The sequence below is a fragment of the Gossypium arboreum genome, chromosome 13 (assembly GCF_025698485.1).
Source record: "Gossypium arboreum isolate Shixiya-1 chromosome 13, ASM2569848v2, whole genome shotgun sequence".
In the NCBI taxonomy this organism is placed as follows: Eukaryota; Viridiplantae; Streptophyta; class Magnoliopsida; order Malvales; family Malvaceae; genus Gossypium; species Gossypium arboreum.
Genome location: NC_069082.1, coordinates 113,494,217 through 113,501,950, shown reverse-complemented (window position 1 = coordinate 113,501,950; position 7,734 = coordinate 113,494,217). Strand labels below are relative to the sequence as shown.

General features: G+C 34.7%; 1 non-coding gene across 1 annotated transcript; it reads left to right on the top strand.

Annotated features, from left to right (window-relative positions):
- The first annotated feature begins 312 nt into the window (after nt 1-312).
- LOC128287132 (small nucleolar RNA R71) lies at nt 313-419 on the top strand. The gene has a single exon (XR_008277829.1). It is a non-coding gene; the product is annotated as a small nucleolar RNA R71 (small nucleolar RNA).
- The last annotated feature ends 7,315 nt before the right edge of the window (nt 420-7,734 follow it).

Here is a 7,734-nt window from a genome sequence, read left to right as displayed (position 1 = left end):
AAATTAATTCGGTGGCTATGCTGCAAAACTATTAAACCCATTAGTGGTAAAATTTTTAAGTATTAAGGATATTGAGGATACCTGAGATGCGAGTGAAGTAAGAGCGTCTACTTCATGTATTCCAGCGACTCGTCTTCCTGACGCTGTTTGATTAGTTGGCCATTGATAATTGTTTTTGGCAATCCTCTCAATTATTTCATAAGCCTCATTATAAGACTTAGAAAGGAGAGCACCATTAGCAGAAGCGTCTACTACCATCCTCGTGTGTGCATTGAGACTATTATAAAACGTCTCAAGTTGGATGCAATGTAGATTTCGTAATGAAGGCACTTCCGTAATAATTCTTTGTACCTTTCCAAAACCTCATACAAGGACTCATCATCCAATTATTCAAAAGTAGTGATCTCGTTCCTCAACTTAGCATTCTTGCTAGGTGGGAAATACTTCATAAAGAATCTTTCTGCTAGCTCTTGCCATGTGGAAATTGAATTTGGTGGAAATGGGTTCAACCAGGCTTGAGCTCTGTCCCTTAGCGAATATGGGAACAGGTTTAATCGCAATGCATCTTCGGGTACTCCGCCTAACATGAAAGAATCGCTCACCCCTATAAACAGTCTTAAGTGAATATTAGGATCTTCGGTAGGCATTCCACTGAATTGGTCCACTGTCTGAAGCATTTGGAACATGACTGGCTTCAGCTCGAATTGTTGTGCCTCAATTTTTGGACTCCTAATATATGGATTAAGATCATGAGTCACTGGCACGACATACTGTCTTAGAGCTCTATCCCTATCATTAGCAATAAGGATAGGATTTTGAGCAGGATCTGCTCCGTTTTCTTGATTCAAAATTTCAAGGTTTATCTCTTCGATCCTTCTTTGACTTGCTTGTTGTCTTAGCTGTTGAAAAGTTCTCTCAATCTTAGGGTCTACAGGGAGTAAATCGATAATTCGTTCAATACTCATAAACACCTGAAATAACCACAGAAAAATTAATAAAGTTAAAATTGAATAGAAAAATAAACCTTCAAAACTAGCAAATTCACAAATAATGACATTTACTTGGAACGATAAAAATCTGCAAGTGTACACAATCGCAACAAGTAATAAAGTGACAAGTAAATGTCGAGTTATCATACCCACAAAGACCGTGAAAAAAATTATTTATGAATGCAATTTAAAAAACTTTGCTGAAGAAAAATATTTTGATTTGAGGAGGTGATTAAAAACTAAGATTTTTAACTAATTAATATAAATAAAGAGAAAATAAAAGTTCCAATGCACGATTTCAAAAAATGATTTTAATCAAGATGACATAATTGTGTTAGATTAATTATATTTCTTAACTTAGAATTATTAAACTCATGTTCATGTTGTTACGACTAAATTCACGGCAACTCGGTAATTTGCTAACTTATGAACATACTTACCTACCAAAATCCATTTATCTCTTAACTATATCTCTATGTCAATACAACCGATTAAACAAATTTTAGTAGGCAAATGTGTTAATGCACATACATACTTATGAAATTAAAATAATCTCTTATACATATCTCTATGCCAATTCAATCAATTAATTCAATCTCATAAGCATATAAAAGATTACGTGAGGTAACAATGTATTTCTACCTTGAAACAGTTTAATCACAATAATCTTGCAGGTTATGCAAGGCTAATGTATCGCTAGATACCGTTGCTAATTTAACCCTTAGATACCTTAGATGATTAAACATGCACTGATTAAGTATCGTGTCAATTAGTTACAATTTCAATCCGTTTAAATAATTAATTCATTAGTCACCTTACAATTAATGCAAGAATAACTTCGTCATGATTTTACTTAATCAATCATCTTACCGAGGCATATAACAATACAAACACAATTTTAATAAATTAAGTAGACAAAATGCAGTCAACCTAACACGAATTAAATTTAACCCATATCAATTAAATTAAACATATCAACATCACAAATATTCATAGAAATGTTCATCATAACAATAACAAAATTAAAAGGACAGGGAACAAGAATCAAATCCGGTGTTTTCTCCGTGGCTTGACTAGTTTGCTCCACTCTTCCTTCTCGCTTGTTCTTGTCAAACTGAGGCTATTACGAACACTTGAATGTTGCTCCAAATGGTGGTTGATTGAATCTTTTTCAAGAGGTAAAGTCGGAAAGGGAATAGGGAAAGAGAATGAAGAAAAATGGAAGGGAATAAAGAGAGAAAAATGAGAGAGAAGTGAAGAGTTGAGAAAGGTTGGGATGTGTTTGAAATAAGCATACAAGGGGGTATTTATAGGTTGATATGGCTGCTAAAATTAGCAAAAATCAGTAACCATAGAGTCCACCCCATGGCCGGCCACACATGTGGCAAGTTTTAAGAATTCAAACTTGCTATTTTAAGGTAGGGGCAAATCTAAAAAGGCACAAATAGTGGAGGGGTTTGAATGCAATTTGAAAGAGTCTTCAAGAATCATTTTTCAAGTCAAATAATCAGCCAAGAAAGCTGATTGGGTTAGCATGTAGGACGGTTTTGGGCTACCCAGTGCTCAATTGGTTCGGTTTTCTCGGTTCAGCTCAACTGGGTCACTTTTCATAATTAATTAATAATAATTTATTTAACCCAAATTAAATTGGATTAAAATTAAAATTAATTATATTATGAATTAATACACATAATTTAGACCTTCTTAGGCTGAAAATTTATTTTGTCTTGATGCTTCAAAATTGCTTCTCGGTTTTGTGCTTCTAGCAGTGTCTGCCGAGCCATTTTTCGCTTTTTGTGCAAATCTGTCGAAAATAATCAAAATTAATCAAATTTTGATATAAAATTAATTAAAATTCAACATGTTCATAATTTGAGTGTAATTTAATTATTTTATAATAATTATTTTTTTGACAAGTATTTTACCGAAACTGCATGAATTTGAGTTAAAAATGCATGAAAAATGTGTATATTTTTGTGTTTCCATTGACCTACGTGAATCGTGTCCTGAGATAGATCACTCTCATTGATTGAGTCATTCTCAAGAAATTTTGTATTTTCGGATTCCATAATTCTAGTACTATGTAATGGACAATAGAATCTAAATCTTTTGGACCTTTCGGCATAACCAATGAAATACTCACTAATGGTCCTTAGGTCTAGTTTCTTTTCTTGTGGGTTATAAATTCTTACTTTAGACAGGCATCCTCATACGCGTATATGTCACAAACTCGATTTCCAACCTTTAAACAACTCAAAAGGTGTCTTTGGAATAGCCTTGGTTGGAACTCAGTTTAATATATACATAATTTTTTTTTGAAGGCTTCAACCCAAAAGGACTTAGGCAGCTTAAAGACACTAAGCATACTTCGCACCATGTCCATTAAAGTTTAGTTTCTTCTTTCTGAAGCACTATTCTGATTAGGTGAGCCTGATATGGTGTATTGGCCAACTATACTGTTATCTTAAAGAAACTTCGCAAATGGACCAAGTGCTTGTCCATCCTCAGTGTATCTACCATAATACTCACCATTTCTATCGATTCTCACAATATTGATTTGCTTACTGCATTGTTTTTCTACTTTAGCCTTGAAAACTTTAAAAGCTTCTAATGCATTTCTCTTGTTATGAAGCATGTAGAAATACTTGTATCGTGAGTAATCCTCTATGAAAGTGATGAAGTATTTCTAACCTTGCACATCTAGATCTGGGCAACATATATTAGAATGAATGATTTCTAATATAGTCAAACTCCTCTTGGCACCTTTCTTGGACTTGTTAGTCTGGTTGCCCTTAATGCAGTCTATACAAGTACTGAAATCAGTAAAATCTAAAGTATTGAGTACCCTGTTATTTACTAATCTCTTAATCCTTTCAATGGAGATGTGTCCTAATCTCTAGTGTCATAAAATAAATGAATCTTCATTTATAACACAACGTTTAGTACCAGTTTGAACGTGCATGACATTATGAGTGGCATTATTTTGCAAATTAAGAAAGTAAAGACCATTAGATAAAACATCATTTCTCAACAAGTTCAACTTTATAAAATAAACTAAAACCAGTATTTGAAAAACTAAAACAATACCTAAAAGGTACAAGTCTTGAAATAGAAATTAAATTTTTAGAAAAATAGAAAATTAAAAAGTCTTTTCTAAAATTAAAACAAGTTCACTCCTAAGCACTAATTCGCATGTTCCAATTACTTCTACATACAACTCCATCTTATTTGCTGAATAGATGTGTCGCTTAGCTCCCAATGGTTACCTCAGGCTTCTTAATCCCTATAAGGAATTTGATATATGGATTGTAGAACCAGAATCAATCCACCATGTGTTATAATTAACATCAACCATATTTGAATCAAAGTAAACAAGTGATATTGATTTACCTTTTTTTTTCAAGCCAGCTTTTAAACTTGACATAGTCCTTCTTTAAGTGTCCCTTTTTTTAGAAAAGCAACACTTGGACTCTTTATTTATGTCAACTTGGGGTTGCATTCTAGCCTTCTCCTTTTGCTTAGCTTGGATCGTCTCTTTTCCTTAAGTAACTGCCAATGCACTCTCTCCAATCTCTAGTATAAGTCTAGCCTTTTCCTGATCACACATGGTCAAAAGCTCATCGATAAACCATTTATCCTTATGTGTGTTATAGGAGATCTTAAATGGCCTATACTAAGGTGGAAGACTGCCCAATATAAAGTGCACCAGGAAAGATTCAAATATTTCAACCTTAAATGCTCTCAATAGAGTTACTAAATCTCTCATCTTGTTGATGTGATCAGGTACACCTTTCACAGTAGTGAGCTTCCTTGATGTGAACTTCATGATTAGGTGCTGGCTAATGACTTTTGAGATGTAACACCCCTAACCTATTTCCGTTACCAGAACTGGGTTATAGAGCATTATCTGAATTAACAAATCAAATACAATTATTTCATATCATTTATTATTCATATCAGAAATCAATCATGTTCAATCATATTGTCTTTTATATGAGCCCCGAGGGCCCAAAATGTGTATTAGAAACAAGTTGAGACTTGACAAACCGTAATTTATACATATTTTTACCACATGTTTAATGCATTTTATGGATGATTTCTCATTAGAATTGGTGAATTCGATGCTCTTAATGCTTTAATTTCATGTTTTATACTTAGGAGAGCATAGGAGAGTGAAAGGAACAAAAACAGGGCCAAAAAAGGAGAAAATGGGCCAAGGTATGAAATCAACACGGCCTGGACCTCCTCACACGGGCATACCACACGGCCGTGTCAATTTGGCAGGCTCGAACACGGCCTGGAGTAATCACACACAGGCATGTCACACGGGCGTGTCCCTACCAAGCCCAAGTTAAGTCCGATTCGGAAAAGGCCACTTTTGAGGGCTCATAGGCATTCCAAAGCCTATAAATACACCCTAGAAGAGGAGAAAAGGGAGACAGAGAATAGGGGGTAAGGAATTACTCCAAGGAAGCTGATTGATCCATTTGAGAAGTCGGATTCATTATCAAGACTGAAGATCTCTCCTCAATTTCCCTTCAGGAGTTTTGGGTTTTCTTTATGTTTTGTATTCTTTATTCTTCTAAGATGTTTTCTTATTTAGTTATGAACTAAAACCCCTAAATACCTAAGGGGAATGAAACCTAAGACGAATCTTGTTATTATTTTCTGAATCGTATGATAAATATTTAACTTGTTCTTAATTATGTGTTCTTAATTCTTGTTTTGATATCCCAGGATACTATTTCAAGACATGCTCTTATTTAGAGGAGGAATAGACCCTGTCTAAGAGTACTTTTGTCATAATTAAAGCGGATTTGATTGCACGCCTAGAAATAGGGTGATATGATTTTTTTGGGTTAGGGTGAAACCTAATAAGGAGATCCATAGATCGAGTTAATGCAACCCTAGAATGTTAATTAGAGAAAAGTCTCGGTTATTCAATCTAGGGATTAGACGTTATTAGTCTTGAATAGGGATAATAACATAACTTAGGGATCTCTTCGGAACAAGTTGAATGAATAAATCATTCGATTCGGAGCCAGAATAACAAGTAAAGTCTAGGTGGATTTGTCCTTAGGTATTGTCTTAAGTCAATCGATTTTTCCCAAAAGCAATTCCCCAATTCTTTTCTCTGTGAGTTCTTAGTTCAGATAATTAGTTAATTAAAACAAAACCTCTATATTCTTAGGCTAGATAATAAAAAGACAGTCATTACTAGTACTTTTAGTTCCTTTGGGTTCGACAATCCGGTCTTGCTAAAACTATACTACTATTCGATAGGTACACTTACCTACATCGCGATAATAGTTAGTTCAAGAACGAGTAATTATAAATATTTAAAACCTATCGCGAAACCTCGCGATCAAGTTTTTGGCGCCGTTGCCGAGGAACTAAAATATTAGGAACACCCAATTTTTATTACTTTAGCCATTTATTTTTCTTGCAATTTAATTTAATTTAATTTAATTTAATTATTATTACTAATTAATTTACTTTTTCTTTCTCTTAACAGGTTTTTATAGTTTATAACTAGAAGGAACCTGTTGGGACCATTACTTTTTGACGAAGAAATCGGTCACACAGTTTGTAGAAACCAAAGAGAAATAAGGCGAAGCTTAAGATACACAGAGAACGAGCAAGAAGACGATACTCAACCCCTAACCGAAGAGATGTCTGAAAACCAAGGCAATCAGCTACCTCCTGCAATTGCGGCTAATCAAAATCCTGCTCCACATACTATGTATGACTATGCTAAACCTTCTTTAACAGGAACTGAGTCAAGTATAGTTAGACATACTATTGCTGCGAATAATTTCGAACTGAATCCTAACACAATTCAGATGATACAGCAGTTTGTTCAGTTTGATGGTTTGCAGGATAAGGATCCCAACACTCACTTGGCAAATTTTCTGGAGTTTTGCGACACTTTCAAAATTAATGGCGCTTCTGATGATGCCATTCGCCCTCGGTTATTCTCTTTTTCACTGAGAAACAAAGCTAAACAGTGGTTGAACTCGTTACCACGAGGGTCTATCACTACTTGGGAACAAATGACCAAAAAATTTCTACTAAAATATTTTTCGCCGGCTAAAACGACTAAGTTATGTAATGATATCTCTTCTTTTGTGCAGATGGACTTAGAAACACTTTACGATGCATGGAGAGATACAAGGATCTATTATGAAGGTGCCCTCACCATGGGTTACCTCTATGGCTGCAAGTTCAAACATTTTACAATGGTGTAAATCCCACGACATGACAGATGATTGACGCAGCTGCTGGAAGAACCATCAACAACAAAACACTTGAAGAGGCTTATGAATTCATTGAAGAAATGACACTGAATAACTATCAGTGGCAAGTCATGAGGACTAAGCCAACAAAAACATCCGGCGTTTATAACGTTGACTCAGTTACTATGCTGTCAAATCAGGTAGAACTTCTTAATAAAAAGATTGATGGTTTACTTGGTTTTACGCAGGTACATCAAGTAATGAGGTGTGACTCAAGTGGAGGAGGTGTACATACAGAATATCAATCCTTCAATCCTACAACCGAAGAGGAACAAGTCAACTATATGGGCAACAATAACATTAGATCTCAAAATAACCCATACAGTAATACTTATAATGTAGGTTGGAGGAACCACCCAAATTTCTCCTGGGGTGGTCAAGGGAATCAAAAGTCACAAAATCTTCAGGATTTTCAACAGCCACCTTATCAACAAGAGAAGAAACCAAAC